Genomic DNA, 19,513 nt, shown 5'->3' with positions numbered 1-19,513 from the left:
ATGCTTCTTTACCATGTAGTTCCTACTATCCCTAGGGAAAATGAGAACTTTTGAAAAGAAAAACACCAAAAACCTATTTGGCTCTTCAACCTTATGTTCTATACTCTTATTTCTTCTCCTACATCAAAAGAACTACAGCTGCCACATTTCTATTGGACAGATGTTTAAGTAATACGTCCAACATTCAATGAAACATAAAAATGCAACAATTTAAAGTAACAGCAACCTGCATATTCCCTTAAACCACAGCTCCCAGAAGTTAAGCATTTGAAGAAACATCCATCTTTCAGCAGCAATAATAACAGGCAAAAGCAGGAAAAAGCAAATCTATTTCACCTTATGTTCAATAACTTATTTTCCACTTCCTATCAGAATAAGATTCAGTACTTCATGGAGAGCATCATTCTTTTATCTTGTCAAGTAATGCAAAGTTCAAAGAGCATAATGAATAGAGCAAGAAGCTGATGTTAAATTTAAAAGAAAAGTCCACAAGTACAATTAGCATCACACTGCCCTTGATTTGGGTTCCCCCTTCCTTTCCTATGCTGTTCAGCATAAATCTCCCCACAAAACTATCCCTTATTTCTTTGTTTCTTCCATATTTCCATGTTAGTTATTCTCCTGTAACCTAAAATATGCTCCAAATTCAAAACATTTTTTTCTGCCCGTTTTATTATTTCAACTTGCATATGTTCTTACATCAACTGTTTATCCCACCTTCAGCTTAGCTGTCCAGCTGCTGCTGGTTTTCTTGCTTTCTAATGAAGACATAAAAGAATTAGTCAAAATTCCATCGACTCACAGTAGATCAACTTACTAGTCACAGCTGCATTCCCCAGTAACCCCTCAACCCCTGCTTGCTGCTTACCACCTCCTCATGCTTCCTGCAGCAGCTGTACATTCTGATACTCATCCACTCACCTGAACAGGTTAGGAATGCACTGCAAGCAGAGACATGAAAACAAACTGAAGCAGACTGCGTGAAGCTCTGTGCAAAGGACACAGAAGTCAAACAGGAGAACCAGTGATCAGAAGACATGAGTAACACCAGTATTAGGTCCCTTTCTGAGTCATTACAGCAATTTAATTGTACTACTGATATGAGGCCTGGAGTCTGAGTCCTTCCAAGTAAGAAGCACTGGTTCTGCTCATCAGGAGGGCAGGACAGGGAACTGAACAGCCAGGCTGGACACAGTGGTGTGGGAGCCAGAAGGTTTCTCCACAACCAGTGCTGCAGGATGGCCTGCACATGCCAGTGCTCTGACATGCAGACCTACAGTTCTAGTCACAAGAGGATCCAAAGACCATTCACCACGCTGGGAAAAACTGCAGCTTGTTCCTCATCGCACCAGTAACACCTGAAGTTAACTCTATTACAGCATTTTGCACAATTGCCCAGCTGCTCCCATCAAGATAACTCTGCTAAATCTGATAACTCATGGCTTTGAACAAATACATACAGGGACAAAGCCTGTGCTCATCACAGCTTCAAATAAGATTCCAGCTATCATCTGATACTCATTCCAAATCAGTGTTACAATTTCTTTCATGAGGTAAAATGTGAGGTGTCAGACTCTGCAAAAAGTTTGTATCACAAGTGTTTTCTTTTTTAAACTACAGATTTGAATGAAGAGTTGGTCTAAACAAAGGAAAGTGGTAACAGAATCTAAACAGAAGCCAGAGATGAGATGGAAAAAGGAAAGACTCCAGTGAACAGCATGGTAGCAGCAGGAGGAAGCAAAGATACTGAAGAAAGAAACAAGGATAGTGATGAAAGAAACCCTGCTAAACCTGAAGTTGTAGCATTGCTGGTTAGACATTGTTCTGGCACATCAGGATTACCTAACATTTGGTAGCAAGGTGCTGTCACACTACATGAGGTGGTTGTGCAACCCCAGCAATCTAAACAAGTAGTTCTCATTCATTTCACCAGTGACTATGTAGTCAGGCTTGTATTCAGTGTAAAAACTTCTATTTGTTTCACGACTAATTGTTCTTTAAGCTCAGACATTTCATATTACATGTTTTTTTTTTCCTATTATGAATATTCTTTTACCAGAATAATTTACTTCCCCCAGTATAACCTGTTTACAAGCCTCACAAAACATCTAAATGTCATCATTCAACATGTAAGCTGGAATCCATGTTTTCAAACATTTCACTGGGAATTCTACACAGCAGTTTGTCAGGAGCAGAAAAAACACAGCCACATTGCTATTAAGAGCATGCCTGAAATAAGTAAGTGAAAAGTACCTGTCCTTCATATCCTGCAAACATGTTTTCTGTACAAATACATACATAGCATGCTTTAAAGCTGAAACTTTGAAATTATGATTCTACTACTCAATAAAAATAACCCTAGACATCATCCAAAATTCTCTGTCAAAGTCATATAAGAGTCCCTTTCACATTAGCTCTAAATTGGTAAATAAAAACTGTTAGGCATTATTTGTAAAAAATTAACAAAGCTAAAAAATTAACACTACAGACACATCAAAGGAAGCAATGTAGTTATACAAAATAATACTGCTTTGCTCTAAAACCAGTGAAGTAATTAGGAAACTTTATTTTAGTGATCATCTGATGAGCTAACAATACAATGCCTTCAATTTGTTTTGTTCCTGTGTCATTCCCCCATGACACTCCCTCAAGGGCTAAAACTGCTGAGAGAATTTCACTAATGACTGTATAAAAATATCAGTGACACGTGGAAACAGGGTACAGCTTACTTATGTTTAGGGTTGTAATGATAAAAAGCTGAAGTGCAGAATGAAAACTGGTATCACTTCTCAAGTCTGAACCTTGTTCGAAGACAACACATGGGAGTCTGTGCAAAGACCTAAGGAGGGAGAAACCCAGTTTTAAGAACCGGATCTACCTGCAAGACCTTGTCACATGATATTACCATTCATAATATTGTAGCAATGACCAAGAAAGTGTGCAAAGCCCCCACGTTAGAGATGCAGGATCACTCCTTTTTCCAGACAAGGTGCCCTCATTATAACAAACCACAAGAACGGAAAAATAAAATTTTCATTTAAAAGAAATCAAAGCTATCAATACAAAACAAAAAACAGCACTGAAAACAGTGCAATTAGGAAGCTGTAGGGTAAATCTTGTCAAGTTTACTGGTAAATTCGTTGGATTGGCCAGTAATATTGGAAATTTTACCATTACACATATACAATTTATTGTAATTGGCCTTGTGAATCAAATGAAACAGATGTTATGTAGAAGAGAGTGTGTCGAAAATCAAGAGATGTTAGTGAGTTAGGATTTTTGACTCACAGAACTAGTTGAAGCTGAATGTTTGGAAAATTAGAGCTACCTATGGGTCAAAGGCAAGGATGAGTTGATGGGGAAATCCACATTAGTTCTTTAAGACCTCAACACATCTATTCCAGAAAGTTCCTGGACTGCACTTTATTGCAAGTTAAGTGGACACTCACAGAGTGGGACTAGGTAAAGAAGAATCATACATGCTTGCCTTTTTTCATAGGCATTGGCTTAGGGTACTGTCCAAGATTCATAAAAAATACACTGACTTCAACTGCTCTGATATAAACCTTGTAGTAATTCCACGATGGAAAGTATCAAGTCTTATGCTTATCCAGGTCATCGCTTACCAAGGTCTGTAAACGTGTGACCACTTCCCTTACTGACACTGTAAGCAAGTGTCACAAGAAAATAGAAAGCTGTATTGCAAACTACGTAATTAGTAATTGAAGGCTTTTAGTCTCTGAGGTACACAGAATACAGATTCATATCCAGATTCAGACACAGGCCCATGTGGATGGACTCTCACCATAAGGTCCCAGAGGGCCAAGAGTATACAACACCTAAAAAAAATAAGAGTCTACATCATTCAAGCCATTCAAGGCTTTATTATTACAATTAAGTTGCAAGAAAATAAGCTGTTTCTTCATTTTTGCAATGCAGCAAAAAACTTATCACTAAGAAAGCTCTCAACAACTGTCATGTCGCAAATAGCCCTTCATCATTATCCTAATTTCTTTCACCACACATTTCCATTCCAGCATTTTCTTGCTTCCTGAACCTGCTGCTCACCCTGTCTGGCACAGGCACCTCTTCTCTCGTGTAGCAACTACAGGTGTGAAGGTGGGCGCTGACAGTGATGATGCCCTGGGACCAGCAGTGACAGCAAACCTGACAAACAGCAGGTTCCCAAAAGAGGGTGCGAGCCCGCAGGATCCCTGCTTTTCCAAACCAGTACCTCCTCTACTAAAATACACGTCTTTCCACTTAAAAAAAATTCATCTCGCTTTTAGCTGTTAAGAATTTATAATCTTATTTTTCCCTTTTCCTATTTATAGGCCCTTCAGGTCACAGACTTTTCCTTCGTTTCTTGTTTTATAACACACCACCAAGATAACAACTATCACTCAGCTGCGAGAGATGCTTCACAGTAACAAGCGCTAACACAGAGAAAAAAACACCACAAATAGCATCACCTCAGTTATTTTCTGGAAAAGGAGACACCACTTTAGGACTCGTTTCATGAAGTCTCCTCCATGACAAAACAAGTCAAGGGAGCAAGGCTTCTTTCCGCATGGGATGTGCCAGTCCACCCTCAGGCGCACGCCTGGAGATCTCCAGCGGCGCTCGCTGGAACGGGCGGGTCTGTTACAGACCTGACCCCGACACAGCCGGGCCGGCGGCACCTCCCTGCTGGGCGAGGCTGCGGCGGGGGGGACCGCCCGCGGGCTGGGGTGGCTCTCGGACCCGGCACAGGGGCAGGAGGGGCAGGGGAGGCAGGGCAGGAGGCTGCGGCACTTACCTTCCCCGTTGGCAGGCTCCCGGCACGGCGGCGGCCGGCGCTGTCTGTGCCGACACCGGGCGGAAGCAGCCGCGAGGAGGGGCCGGGCCGCTCCTTCCGCCGGGGTCGCGGGGCGCTGAGGGCGGGCCCGGCCCGCCTCCCGCCGCCCGCGCCGTGAGGGCGGCGGCTGCGACCCCCTGGGGCGGGGACCGGCTTCCGCACAGCCCTGCCTGCCCAGCCCTGCTCGCCCGGGCTCGAGAGCCTGCCCCCCGCTTGCGAATGGCAGGAGCCAGAGGGGAGGTCGTCCCGGGACGCGCGTTTCGGGGTTTTCCTCCTGCCTGTTATTCACTCTTTCTCACAGGTCACGGTTTTTTGGGAATTCTGGCAAAGGAGAAAAGGAATAAGTAGTTTTGAAAGAGGAAAATGAGCTGGAGTGGCAGAGAAAATGGTAGAGAAAGGGGTAGTGAAGTGCAGGCTTACCCTTCAGCATGTTTGAAGGCTAGCATTGTAGAATCACCAAGGCTGAATCATGCGGTCCAACCATCAGCCTGTGCTGCTGCTGCAACCCCAAAACCACTAAACCACACCAACCCAGCACCAGAACCAGACACCTCTTAAACACCCCCTACGGTGGTGACTCCATCACCTCCCTGGGTAGCCTAATCCAATGTCTGACCACTCTTAACAGTGAATTTTTTTCCTAGAATATAATCTGAATCTCCCCACCCTGTTTAAAGCCATTTCGTCTGGTCCTCTTGCTGTATGTATGGCAAAAGAGACCACCACCTTCTGTCAGGTGGTTTTAGAGAGCAAGGAGGTTCCCCCCTGAGCTCCCTCAGCTGTTCCTCATAAGGCATACCTCATAATGTTTTCTGGACCTTTCAGTGATGAGCCTTGTTGCTCTTCTCTGAAAACACTCTAGCACATCAATGACCTTTTTAAAATCAGGGACCCAAAACTGAGCAGACTACTGGAGGTGCAGCCTCACCAGAGCCAAGTCTGGCTGGCAACACTGTTCTTGATATGGGCCAAGATGCCATTGACCTTCTTGGCCACCTGGGCATATTCCTGGATCATATTGACCCATCTGTCATCCAGCACCCCCAAGGATGTTTCCCTTAGTTGCATCTAAGTGAGGAAACTGGACCAGAGCACCTGGGCTGTAGCATAAAGCACACACATTCCTCCCAACTCCAAAAAAAAAAAAAAAAAAAAAAAAAAAAAATTAAAAAATGTTTTGAGGATAAACTTCAAAAGAACACCATGCAACTAGCATCAGGACAGGAGGACATAGTCTTGAGCTGTGCCAGGGGAAGATTAGTTTGGACGTTAGGTAGAAATTCTTCACAGAAAGGATGATTGGACCTCAGAATGGGCTGTCCAGGGAGGTCGTGGAGTCACTATCCCTGGAGGTGATTAAGGAAAGACTGGGCAAGACACTCTGTGCCATGGCTGATTTGACATGCTGCTGTTAGATCATAGGTTGGACTCAGTGATCTCAGAGGTGTTTTCCAACCTAATTGATTCTGTGATTCTGTGAAAATAATAAAAGTAGCAGTAAATATTTCCTAAGCACCAGGAACCTGATACAGAGTCTGCACACCTGCTAGGTAAGGTGTGAAAGGAACTCAAAGATGTAATGAATAAACTAAACCCCATGCTTCTCAGGGAGGAGCTCAAGGAGGCTGTCATACTAAAATGCTGCTTTTTGGGTAGACATGTTGGAAGAGACATTTCCAGTTGAAGCCAGGGTAGCAGGTAAAAAGAAATAAATTGAATAGTAGGAAATTGGCAAGATTGGATGGTGCTTATTCAGGAGTTGCACAGGGATTCAGGCATGAAGCAGCTGGACTATGTAATCACATGCTACAGAAGGTGCTGGAGGACTGGGGAGTACTGCCTCTAGCCAAAACCTGAGCAGTTTCAAAAGGAGTCCATAAGGTTGGTATGCATTATGATCAAATCAGTGGGGAGAATAACAAACGCAAGTGGAAGTGGAATAGGAATAGATATGGTGCACTTGAGAACCATCAGCTTTATTTTCTGTAGAGGGACATGGTGCCTCAGAAATCTGTGGGACTCTTGGGAGGAGCCAAGTGGCCTCATCTGCCAAGGTAAACCAGGCCAGTGAACACAGAATCAGAGAAGCACAGAATATCCTGAGTTGGAAGAGACACATCTGTATCATCACGTCCAATTCCTGGCTGTGGACAGGAGGCTCCAAGAATCCCAGCATGTGCCCTAGAGCATTGTCCAAACACTTCTTGAACTCTGTCAGGCTTGGTGCTGTAAGCACTATCCTGGGAAGCTTGTTCCCAGTGCCCAACCACCTTCTGGGTGAGGAACCTTTTCCTAACATCCAGCCTAAACCTCCCATGACTCAGCTCCCTGCCATTCCCTCAGGTTCTGTCACTGGCCACAAGAGAAAGATTAATGCCTGCCCCTTGGCTTCCCCTCGTGATGATGTTGAAGACTGCAATGAGGTCTCCCCTCAGTCTCTTCTCCAGGCTGAACAAGCCCAGTGACCTCCGTTGCTCTCATATGGCTTTCCCTCTAGACCTTCACCATATTTGTAGCTCTCCTTTGGACACTTTCTAATACCTTTTTATCTTTTTTATATTGTGGTATCCAAAACTGCACACAGGACTCAAGGTGAGGCCATACCAGTGCAGAGTAGAGCAGGACAATCACCTCCCTTGTCCAGCTGGTGATACTTGTGGTGCACCAGGCATGGTAGGGCCTGCTCGTTTGGGAAAGAATTTTCATTAAAAGCTTTTAGCAGATTCAGGAGTCATGTTTTATTGAGCCACTCAAGATTTGAGCCCCTCAGGATTTGACTCAAACTGCAATTTGTTTTAGTTGTTTATCAGTAGCTATAACAAGACTGTTATGATTAAGCAATTGCATTGTGAATGTTGCATGCTTGGCTGATGAGCTGTCTGGATGACAGTCACCAGGACAACTGAGCAGTAACTGAGGGAAAGGTAAGTCCAGCAGTAGGAAATCATGACATTCAGTTCATTGACCACCTACTCTAAACAGACTCCTAGCTCTAATGGGGGAAAGAACTGTGCATGTGGACTAATTATCCTGAGAAACAAGAGTTATAACTAGCATATAAGGGGTGTGAGTGCTAATTAATGAAAAAATTGTGTAATGCTGATGGCATTGTAGGCTAAAACATATAAATAGTATAAAGTTTTGATGACTGGGGAGCCAGCCTTTTCTGTCTTAGCACCTACTTTGCACAAACTCAAAACAAAAATTGGAATACTTCACCTCAGTGTGTGAATTGGTGGTGTGCACTGGTGAAAAAGCTCAATGAGATAAAGATTACAACCTTCAGATGGGTGGATACTTGATAGAAAGATAGGGTAGAAAATAAAGGTTAGGAATTGATTATCATATTTTTCAATGGATTGTGTAATGGGAAGGACTTAAAAGGAGTTTGAAGGTCCGCATTGTTCAACACAGGCATAAATAGTCTGGAAAAAGGGGTGGACAGTGGAGTAGTAAAATCTGTTATTCATGCTGAGTTATTTAGATTTAATAAAAATTATCAGGTTGTAGAAGGACTTCCTGATTCCTACTGAACAATAAAATGATAGATATTTTGACATGTGAGATAAAGTTGAGTATTTAGATGGAATGTAAAGCCTTGTGCTCCCACAGTCAGGTAGTATTAGCAGCTATGGGGAAGTGAATGCCATGATCCTTACTCTGTCTGATGGTGATGTGCTCTCTGCTTGGATGGGGTCTGCAGGTCCTATCTCTCAGAAAGAGTACAGTAAATCTGCAAAAGATATGGAAAATGTGACAAAATTTTTCACAGATCTGGAATTCCTCCATATGGGAGGATGGATTGTGAGAGAATAGAGATAGTGCAGTCAGGGATAGTGCAGTGCAGGGATAGAGAAGGCAATCTCACCCCTGAGGAGTTGCAGCTGTACTAATTCCTACAAAGAGTAGGAATAGCCTTGCCTTTAATAGGTCACAGTTGTGTCCAATAAGGATGGTCCAATAGGATGGTTATTATAAAAGAGTGGGTCAGCTGTAGGAGAGTTGGAGTTAGTTGGTTGTGCTGCTGTGAGGAGCAAGGGTCAGGTGTTTGTGTTAGGGACAGTGAGGGTTAGTATGTGCTACTAGGGGCAGAAATTGTTAGGAGGTCATGATAGGAATAGGAAGGAGTCAGCCAGCTGTTAGGAAGAAAGGGAAAAGGAGTTGGTGTTGCAAGGAGCTGCCTGTGTGAACTCAGAGAGAGAAGGAAAGAGAACTCAGAGAGTGAAAGTCTTACAGTAAGATGATAAACTAATGGTGGAAGTCAGTTTCCACCCACCATCAATTGGTGCCAAGTACTGACACCAACAATTGGTGGCCTGTATGGGGATGGGTTCTGACACCTCCACATAGTAAGTAGAAAGTAAAATGGAAATTGGAAGACAAGATAATGAGAAAAGTAGCTTGGGGAAATAATTACAATGGTTTGTGAAACCACGTTGAACGGACAGCGATTCCTTGTTGTAATTTCTAATGCAAAACCTTTGGAAAATAAATTAAGCTATGAGGCAGCAGTTTTAAAACAAAAAGTATTTGAAGTAGTCTTAAACTGCATTGAAAATATGACATATTCCTAAAATTTTACAGGAATTTGCAAAAAGATAAGGCAGTTTTATTGAAAGAAAATCTATCAGGGACTGTTAAATGTAAGAATACTCTGCAAAGGTTCAGACAGCCCTGAGAGCTGTCACTCTGACAGAGCTTGCACCAGGAAAGCAGTCCAACATGCTTGCCCTTTCCTTGGCACGACTGTCAGAGATAGAATGGACTTTTGGCCTGATCTGATACAGTTTTCATGTTCCTATTTGTAATTAACATTGCTTTTCTCTGGGGTTCACATCAAATCCTTTGGGTCGTTTCTTCTTCCAGAACTCAGTTTGTCCAACATGTGGATATGTAAAAGAGCCACTGAGGTGTTGATGTACTGTTGATCAAAGTACATTTTATTAAACTGTTCATAAAATTGGTTTGTCAGTGGCAGGTTAGCTCATGTGTGATATTAAAATAATGAATGCATGTATTTCTTTTGATATGAACTAGAGTTGGTAAGTTACTGTAATGAAGTCACAAAAAGCTCTTTCACTTATTGGAAGAGGCCCTGGTATGTGGGCAAAGGGAAACTTGAAGTAGGAAAATGTCCTTATTCCACATCCCCTTGGAAAAAAATGAACTTGACATAGTGTTGATTGTCTCATTCTGCCCAATAGTGTGAGTACGTGCAGACCTTGTGCCTTTGAGTTATGTTCCAATAGCATTTTAGTAGGTATTCCTGTATTATAAGACTAAAAAAGACAAACTACAAGGTTTTGGAATCGGAAGTTGGTTGAAAGTTGTATATATTATGTATCTCATATATGTATATATATATATAGAGAGAGTGAGAGTATTGCTCTCATGTGCTTTTGGTTTTTGGTTGGTTTGTTTTTTTTTTTTTTCCATATATATAAAGCTACAGTACCGCAAAAACAAAACTTGGAGCATGTGAATGATCTAACACAGAGCAATGGTCCCAGAGTTTCTGGACATGCATAAGCTTGCTTAAACAAACAGTATCCTGGAAAACAGTGATTTTAAAGTGGCTCATGTGCATAAAAATTTTGGTAGATCAGGGTGGAATACAATAAATATGTTTAAGGGTTCATTTAATTCAGGCATAGGGAAAAAATAAAATTTATGTTATGAAAGCTTGGGGTAGTGCTTTATAAGGTCAGATTTTTATGAGTATTTGGCATTACTTCCTTGGTTATGTTTTTGCTGCTACATGAAACAGGACCAGTGAGTATCCTTTAGCGCTGAACCGCTGGTAGTTCAGATTGTTCAAGCACTGCCCTGTTCTGGGCCTATGAACACTCTGATGAATAGTCCTGGGCCCATTCCAGGGCAGAGACATGCACCAGAAGCCATGGTGAGTCGTCAGGATGAAAAAGCCTCCACCAAACATGATTCTTCACCTCGTGTGGTCTTCCATCTAAAGCAGCCTTTGCATTCTCACTCAGCCCATGTTTTGCGAAGTGAAGAAGTCACCCTGGAGGACTGCAGTACAGTCTTTGTATTTTTCAAGTACTTATGAATAAAAAAACCTCTACACTATATAACAATTTTGTCTAATGGCCACAGTGGTACCACCTAGCTCCAAAAAAGAACTGAGCCAAGTATTAACAAGTGTAAGTGTGGCCAGGCTGTGCCCCTTGGATGGCTAAGGGTCTCTGATGCTGCTTCATTTAACTGCAGGAGCGTGGTGCCTGACCCATGGCCCAAGTAGGAATGTTTTATATAGCCAGGTACCAGGAAGGCCTTGAGGAATATTGGTGCTGAAACAAATAAGTCTGGAATATTTTTTCTGGCATTAAATGGGAGGCACAATGGCATTCAAACAGGTTTGAGAAGTTAGTTGGTAGTATCTCTAAGCACCAAATAAATCTACAGGAGTTAGATTCTTCTGGCCAGAGCCCTGGAGGCCATCTGCTGCAGACTTGTTTAGTAATATAAATAACACAATAATTGCTATGACCTATATATTTAAAGCTATTTCATAGTTCAGTTTAAAATGCTTAATCCAAAGAAAGCACAATTAATGTCCAATCAAAATAGAAAATGCCCTTTACGTGTCAACAGTTACAGGATAGCAAATCCTGTTGAGGAACAGATGGAAGTGCCTTTGTTAGTGTTGCCCCACAGATGAGTGGAAATTAGTTTTAAGGCAGCAGAGACAGAAAAAAAGTGCATGTATGTGGAAAGTATCATACTGAATTCGCTGAAACTGCATAAGCACATGAAAAAAAGTTGCTGGTAAAACTTCCTGAAGAGACATTTGGTTCTTGAAAGTACCCACTAGTGTAAAATGTGTTTGTAGCTAGCTGTTAATGCAGCTGTGTGTACTGGAACAACTCACACAGCAACTGCCTCATATTTAATAGCTGCAAACTGTAAATGAAATAAAACATTGAATTTCAAGAAAATAAATTCCATTTATAAGTACATTTGAGAACTAGTTGAATAATTTGTGGTTTCTTTTTTCTCTTGCCTTCCCCTGTTGCTATCTAAAACTGACCATGAGAACTGTTAGTTGTGAATCACAGCTATATTTGGCTAGGAATCCTCATCAGAGATGTTCTGATGTTTCAGAGGGTGCAGGCTTCAGCCTTTCTCTTGTAAAGTCAGTTTTAGTCCTACCTTTTGCCTCAGCAACATGGATCATATTTTTGCTTAGCCTTTGCAAAATACTGAATTTTATTCTGAACTGTTATTTATGATATGTGTATGTGACCTCCCTTTAAACAGTCATATGCAGAGTTAAAGGGTGACAATGGAATACAACCTACTAGAAAGTGGTGAACTTTCTAAACACCATTCTACACTATTTCCTTCTTGTTAGTGATGAGACCAACTACTTTGCCCTTGAGGTCAATATGCAGCAAAAAAACTGCTGTGGTAATGTTTTGGTTTTAGTTCCAATGCAGATAGTAAATTGAAATTATTTCTGCTTCTGCCATTCTAAATGTATCAAATTGTTCTTTTTTACAACAGCTTTTGCTTAAGTTTAACTACATTAAATCCCCTAAAATGTTATGTATCTTATCTGTATCCTTATTAATAATATAAATATATTTTTATATAAATATATAAATATTCTTTATACTCTAAAACTGTGTTATTGGTGAAGTAAAATCTGTGATGATTTTATTTTAATGATGTATTCTAATTTTAATTTAATTTATGTCAATGTTACATGAAAGAAGGTTTTAACAGTTTAGAACCCTTGTTCTCCTTTCCCTGACACCATTATATTGTTATAGTACTTTATAGAGCAGAGTAGGTAACCTTTATTTTCTATTCCCTTGTTTAATTTTGGAAAGAGATATAGTTCCAAAACAAACATGAGGTTTAGCCATCAAATGGAAGAGAGGTCAACCCATCTGCTCCTGAGTCTAGCAGAAATGGTGAATGGAGTTCATGGACAAGTGTAACTACATAGTTATAATTTCATTCTAGAAGTTAAACATAGGAACGACAAACCAAAAATGTTATTTTTCTGCTTTTGCATCTGCCCTTACAGGTGCACAGACTCACAGGAAGAATAACACAGGAAGTGAGTCTGGAGATTTTCTAGATCAATTCTCCTGCCCAAAGCACAGTCAGCTGCAGCAAGTTGCTCACAGCTCTGTGACCATTTGAGTTTGAATCTCCACAAGTTTGAGACTCCACAAGTTTTCTGGGAAACCTCTTCCAATTTTTGACCAGTCTTACTATAAGAAAGATGGTTTGGGGTATTTTAATTTTTAACTTTATTTCCCATGTTTCTGTTTGTGACCACTTCTTGTCATGTCTCTGGCTCCCACTTCTTTACTTTCCTACATCAGGTATCTTTATTCCCCTAAACATTGATAGGAGCTCCCTGAGATTTCTCCAGGTTGAGCAGTCCCAGCTCTCTAGGCCTTCTCTTGATTCTATTCCCTCAGTCATCTTTATCACCCTTTGCTAGACTTGCCCATGTAAGTCCATGTCATGGGATCCCGTGACTGGACACTGCACTCCAGATGAAGCCTCACCACTGCTGAGTGGAAGACAAGGATCATTGCTGTCAGCCTCCTAGCAATGCTGCTCCTGCCACAGCCCCAGGATACTGTTGGCTTTTCTTGTTGCAAGGACTCATTGCTGGCTTGCAGTAAAACTGCTGTCCACCAGGACCCCCAGGTCCTTCTTTGCAGAGCTGTTTTCCACCTTCTTGTTCCCCAACCTACTTGGGTGTGTGGGATCTTTTCCTGGTGCAGAGCTTCGTACTTTCCTTTGTGGAGGTGTGTGATGTCTTTCTGTGGTTGTCTCTGCAGCCCACTGAGGTTGCTCTGTGTGACAGTGCCTTCCCCAGTCCTCCCAGTTTTGCTGAGGGTCTGGCCTGTTGTCCAGGTCATGAATGCAGAGCTTAGACTGTACTGGTTCTGCTATTAACCCCTGGCTGTGCTGTTAGTGAGTGGCCTTCAACTGAACTTGGGGCCACTGATTACAGCCCTTTGAACCCAGCAGTTGTTGATATTTTGCCATGATTTCTGGCAGTTCCTCAGTTTGCAGCACATCAGATTTTCTTACATTTTCCATGAAAGCGCCTATAATTGCTCATCTATTATTCTCTGATAAATTCTTCTGCCTTTTCATCTTGTGATTGTGTTTCTGACTTCACAGGACATCATTTTCCCCTGCACACGAGAAGGAAACCTCATTCTGGCTTATTATATTTTCAATCATCAGTAGTGAAAAAGCTTTTCCTGTGTGCCTCTCTCCAGAATGTTGCATGGGCACAGAGTGTGCAGAGAGTCTTCTTCTTTCTTTCTGTAACATTGCTACACTTTTTTCTCTGCAGGCTTCTGAGAGACGGCAGACTTTTGGATAGCAGACAGACACATTCCTCCAGTTTCTACTGTTTTTTTTGTTTTTTTTTTTTTTTATTTGGGTCCAAGGCAGGTTCAATTATTAGATAATTGGGGGAAAAGGGTGAGGAGGAGGCCAGAGATTGTGGTATTTATCTGTTGCTCTGAAATACTTACATATTTAAAAATGTAAAAATATATCAATGACACAAACATTAGACTGTGGTCTGCTGGCACATGACAAAAAACAAGAGGGTAGATTACATTTAAGGATGAAATTATTGATGAGCTTGGTGAAATACTGGAACAGGTTGATGAAAGAGATGCTGGATACCTCATCCCTGGAAACATTCCAGTTGAGGTTGGATGGGGCTCTGAGCAACCTGATCTAGTTGAAAGTGTCCCTGCACATTGCAGATGGGTTGGACTAGATGACTTTTAAAGGACCTTTCAACCCACACTACTCTAGGATTCAGTGATTCCATGACTGACAGCAAACTCCTGTTAACTTGCAAGGTATGTTGAAATAATAAACCAGGACAATTCCATTTGAGAAATACTCTGTAATGTTCTTGACTATTTTCCATTATAGTCTACAGGAACCTATTATTTTGGGGGTTTAGTTTTCTTGGGGTTTCCTTTAGCGGGAGTAACATTTCAAGTAGTTGTTATTTTCAATACAATTATTTTTTAATAGCACAGAGGTGGAGTTAGGCTGTTACTGAGCTCAGCTGTTTCACTGTTGTGGCCAGTTTTGCTGTTCACTCCACTTAGAAAGCCATTGGAAACTGGATTCAGCTGCCTACATGTAGCAATCTAGTGCTATTTGACAGGTTCTTGTGCACCTAAGGAATATGTAGGGGTCTGGCACAGGAAAGACAGGACTTATCAGGCACTTTCTGGTCTGGCAGCTGGTGTCTGAACATCTCAGGATACAGCAACATCCCCGAGGACATCTTGGCTGGCACTTTCAGGTGTCTGTGCAACTCAATCCTGTCCTGGCAGTCAGCCGTCATTGAGTAAATTCTAGTGAGCAGAACCACCTTACCAATTGTATTTAAAAAGACTCTGAAATTAGCAACGTTTCCAAGTTTACCGACAAATTCATAGTTACTGCACTTGAAAGAGAGCAGAAGAAGCATGTATGCATACTGATACCTGTATATGTGGAATGTGATTGCATATGCAGTGGGCTGATGGGAAAATTATAAAGAGGTCTTTAATAAAATTATGTATTAATTGGATATGAAATAAGAGTATTTAGTTAAGAAAACAATTCCATTTGCAAACTGAGAAGCACGCACACTTAGAGAAAGAATGCATTTGGTGTATTTTTAGAATTTCTTAACAGTCTATGTTACAAACATGACATTCTTGCACTGAGTTTGAAAGTGTTAACTGGCCTTAGTATAAAAATGTGCATTAAAGCTGCTCTTGTTACACATGAACTAGAGCTGGGGGCATTGTATTCATGTAAGTGCCGAACTTTCTCCACTCGTTCCTGGGCAGGAGCCCTGTAATCCTCTGGGAAGGTGTTTTGACAGTCCTTTTCTTTGCTGAAAGTGGTGCTGAAAGGAATTTCCTGCCTTAGATTTCAGAGGTCTATTGGAATTGCTTTACTGGGGAGACTGACTCTTCAACAGGCAGGAGGGAGGTGGCTATGGTAGGGCAAGGCTTGCTCCATAAAACTTGGCCTCGCTACGCCTTCCAAAAAAAAGAATGGAAACTGGTCACTTTTTCTTCAGACTCAGAGGTCAGCAGCTTGAGATCCCATAGCATTTTTGAGCATTCACCCCTTCCTTTCTTGTGCTGTCTGTATAATTTAAGTAGAACAAGTGTGTTCAAGAATTTGCTATCGGCTTCTTCTAGGTCATATTTCTGAAGACCTCACAAGCATCATACTGCCATTTGCCAAAAAATTAACATAAGGTAAAGTGAAATTCCAGCATATGGCTGGAAGAAATCCAAGTGAGTGCAATATGTAAATAATCAGACTTTCAGCTTCTGCCCTTTGCTAAAGGTGTTTCCTTTGTTACAATCAGTTCTTTATTATTTGAATATTTCATGTCATTCTTTTAATCACGAAATTCTCCTCTATTCCTAATTTCTTCCTTTCTCAAATAAAATTTAAAAAGTATGTTTTCCTAAAACATACTGAGTTTAATATTGGAATTTTTTTTGTAATGCTTCAAATTAAATAAGCTTGGAGTATCTCTAAATCTTACATTGCTAAAAATGGCAAGGGAAGTTAGAAAGTAACACCTTTTTTGACTGCTGAAATTAAAATTCAGCTAAATATAAACATTTTTTTCTCCTTGAAACTGAGATCATAAGCAGACAGCCAACTCTTTCCCAACTCAAACTGACTAAATCTAGCTGCAGATTTATTTTAAGCACATAATGCCATTGCTGATAAATCTTTTATATGTTTATCTTCACAATATTCCTGTGAATGTAGGAGTTGCTGTTGTAAAACAATTTAAAATCTAGCCTAACTAGAATGAGATATTCATGTATAGCTGGCTTATTGCATGACTTTTCAGAGATGTATTTGAATTATTTGTTAAAATCAAAATTCTATAATATTCATATATAAAAAGCAAAGTCTCTGAATTCACATTGTTTTGTGGTAGAAAATTGTTCCATCTGAAGCAGTACAATAGTGTGAAACAATTCTTTTCCTCTAGCACTGAAGGAAAGTTCTCAGAATAAAGATTTCCCTGGTTTGGGGGACATATTCCTGTGAGCCTGAGAAGGGTAGCCTCTCTTCTCAAGCAACCATGTTCTCTGGGTACTCAAGATGAGCCTTGCTTTGCCACAACTACCTCTGATTTCTTTTCCTACCTGTACTGATCTGGCAGATGATGAGCCCCTGCAAATTAGGCAGCTGCAGTCCCTCCTTTGGTCAGTTAACCCCTGCCCTGACACATTTCAGTCGCAGGAGAAAACGTGTCTGATTTACATGGGGTTTGTTATAGCTCGCAGTGAGTATCAGCAAGTTTTGAATCTGCACCACAAGCCTCCCATTGTTTATGCTAAAATTGCTCGCTATGGATGCTGAGAACATAAATTAGCAAAATGAGGTTTCAGATGGTTTGGGGGAGTTTTTTGTTTCAGAGGTTGCCTTTTAATTCTCTGCTTTTTAGAAAAAAATTAATTAAGCTTTAATATTCTGGGTGCATTTTTTAAAAGTATAGTCTATGTTTATACTATTTGTCTAATACTATTTGTATGAAGTGGCCACCACCTGCATTTAATTTATCTTGTGACAGGTCTTTCCTGCCTTGATCTAAATTTCTTCAGAACACAGAAGAAGTGACTATTTTCTGCTTGGACTTTACTGGCTAGCTCCAGTTTGATTGTTGTGGGCCTCTTCGAGCCTAAACAGATAACATATACATCCAGCACACAGGTTTTTAACTAATTGCTAATGTTTTTAAAGCACTTTGAAGAGTAAAAGAACAATACATGTGTTAATTATTATTAAGAACTGAGCTTTGAACATCATGTTCTGATATGAAAAATGTTTAGTGAGTCCTCACCAAATTGTAGCATTATAAATGTATTTCATTAAGAGGTCATTAAGACATTAAAAGGCATCATTACTAATCTGTACATGATCTAAGCTTGGCAAACCTCTGTAATCCAGACTCATTATATTAGCATGAGTGCCTTTCCAGCCAAAAAAGTGCTGAGATTTTGCATGGTAGCGTTTCCATTTATCAACGATATTACAGATGAAATAAAACCTCTGATTTTTGGAAAATCTCCCTTTCTAGTCCCATTACTTTTTCCTGGGCTTGATACGGTGCAGTTGTTGTTTCTGGCATTCTGGCCTCTTAGGTTCAGCGTTGCACACGTTATTTGAATTGAGTAGTCTTATACATTAAGTGCAAAAGATCTTCAGCAGGCTCTGTCCAGAGGTTTCTTGGATATGCATCAGTGGATTTTGTGGGAGAAAAAATCTTTATGGTACATAAGAGTTATACATGTTCTTTGATAATGTGTTCTAGAGAAACTGCTAATTTTCCTAAATTACCAATTGTGATGTGTAACACAATAAATAGACTGTTGAAATTAATGGTGATTTTCTTTAGAGTATGCATGATGAAACTAAAGATTAAGTGATGAACTTCCAAAATGAAAAATCCTCAAAGAAATCTGCTAAAAAAATATCCAAGAAGCCCAGTGGGCTGCCTTTTCAGTTTTTCTGCAGCTTTTACCTGTCACTTATAAGTTCACAGTTGTTTCTTAATTTGAGCTTTTCTGCTTTGAAAACTAAAAGTGTGGCCAGCCATGGACATGTGAAGAAGAATCCCAGTTCTTCTTATTACAATGCTCTTCTCTAAACTGTGATAAGAAAAATGAAACATTTTCTTAAAATGTGGAACCAATTTCTCAAAATAAATTTGATGCTTCAAAATATGAAAGTGTCTTTTCTGGGCTAATTTAATGTACTAAAAGAAAGTGTTAATACATTTTTATAAACATGTTCAATCAATCTAAGTATAAATGTGACAATTTAATATAATGAGATCCACAAACCCTGTTTTGCATGTAATTGCAATATTGTAATGGTACAGTGCAATCATTGTGTCAGTATTCTTGCTTATAAATTCTGAAGTATTTCACCAAAACCATCTACTGTGGCCAATGCACTTACTTTACTGTAAAATTAATTTTATTTGGAAGAATGTAGGAGATTTTTTGAGATCCTGTGCTTGCAAATGCTCACATATCAGGTCATTTAATGGTCACTTAATATACTGAAGTGATAGATATGCAGCACTGGAATTTGCAAAGCTTCTAAATGTCTAGTTCTATGTATATAGTTAAAAATTAGGAATTTTACCCCTGACTTCCTTTAAACTTTCTGTAATAGAATTCTGGTCCATATGCTAACTTGTAAAGTAGTTTCTTTTCAGTTATGAAAATTTATGCTTAATATTAGATGCCAAGTCAAAACTCTGAGATTTAGATTCAGATTCAGATGCAGACAACTAAATTGGATTGTCTGCAGGACAGCTAGTATGAATTACCTAGGTAAGTGAACAAACTCTATGGCCTTGATGCAGTTGTCCACACTTGAGTCCCTGCTGAGATGCCCCTCGGCTTTTGAGGCGATGGATTCTGATGGAGATGTGGTGGAGGATCTGAGGGAGCTCCTTGCCTGGCTGGGGAGGTGGCAGTGGTGAAGAGTCCTGCATGAAGGGGAATATATCAAGATCCTTAGGAGAGTATGTTGGGATGATACAATTTAGATTATGACATTAGACTGTTATCCTGGAAGCCATGAAATTCCACTGTTTCTCCAGGA

At 40.5% G+C, this 19,513-nt stretch overlaps 1 protein-coding gene across 2 annotated transcripts in view; it reads right to left on the bottom strand.

Annotated features, from left to right (window-relative positions):
- Window positions 1-4,865, bottom strand: part of LDAH (lipid droplet associated hydrolase) — a 114,788-nt gene extending 109,923 nt beyond the window's left edge. The window contains exon 1 of one of the 2 annotated variants that reach the window (XM_021525335.3): window positions 4,799-4,865. The gene's annotated coding sequence lies outside the window, so the exon portion shown is untranslated. Of the gene's footprint in view, window positions 1-4,472; window positions 4,615-4,798 lie in introns of those variants that run through there. The other variant, XM_085574486.1, reaches the window with a different exon arrangement.
- Window positions 4,866-19,513: the final 14,648 nt, after the last annotated feature.

The sequence above is a fragment of the Lonchura striata genome, chromosome 3 (genome assembly GCF_050655825.1).
Source record: "Lonchura striata isolate lonStrDom1 chromosome 3, ASM5065582v1, whole genome shotgun sequence".
NCBI lineage: Eukaryota > Metazoa > Chordata > Aves > Passeriformes > Estrildidae > Lonchura > Lonchura striata.
The sequence above is the reverse complement of the archived record's forward strand: the minus strand, read 5'-3'. Positions and strand labels throughout refer to the sequence as shown.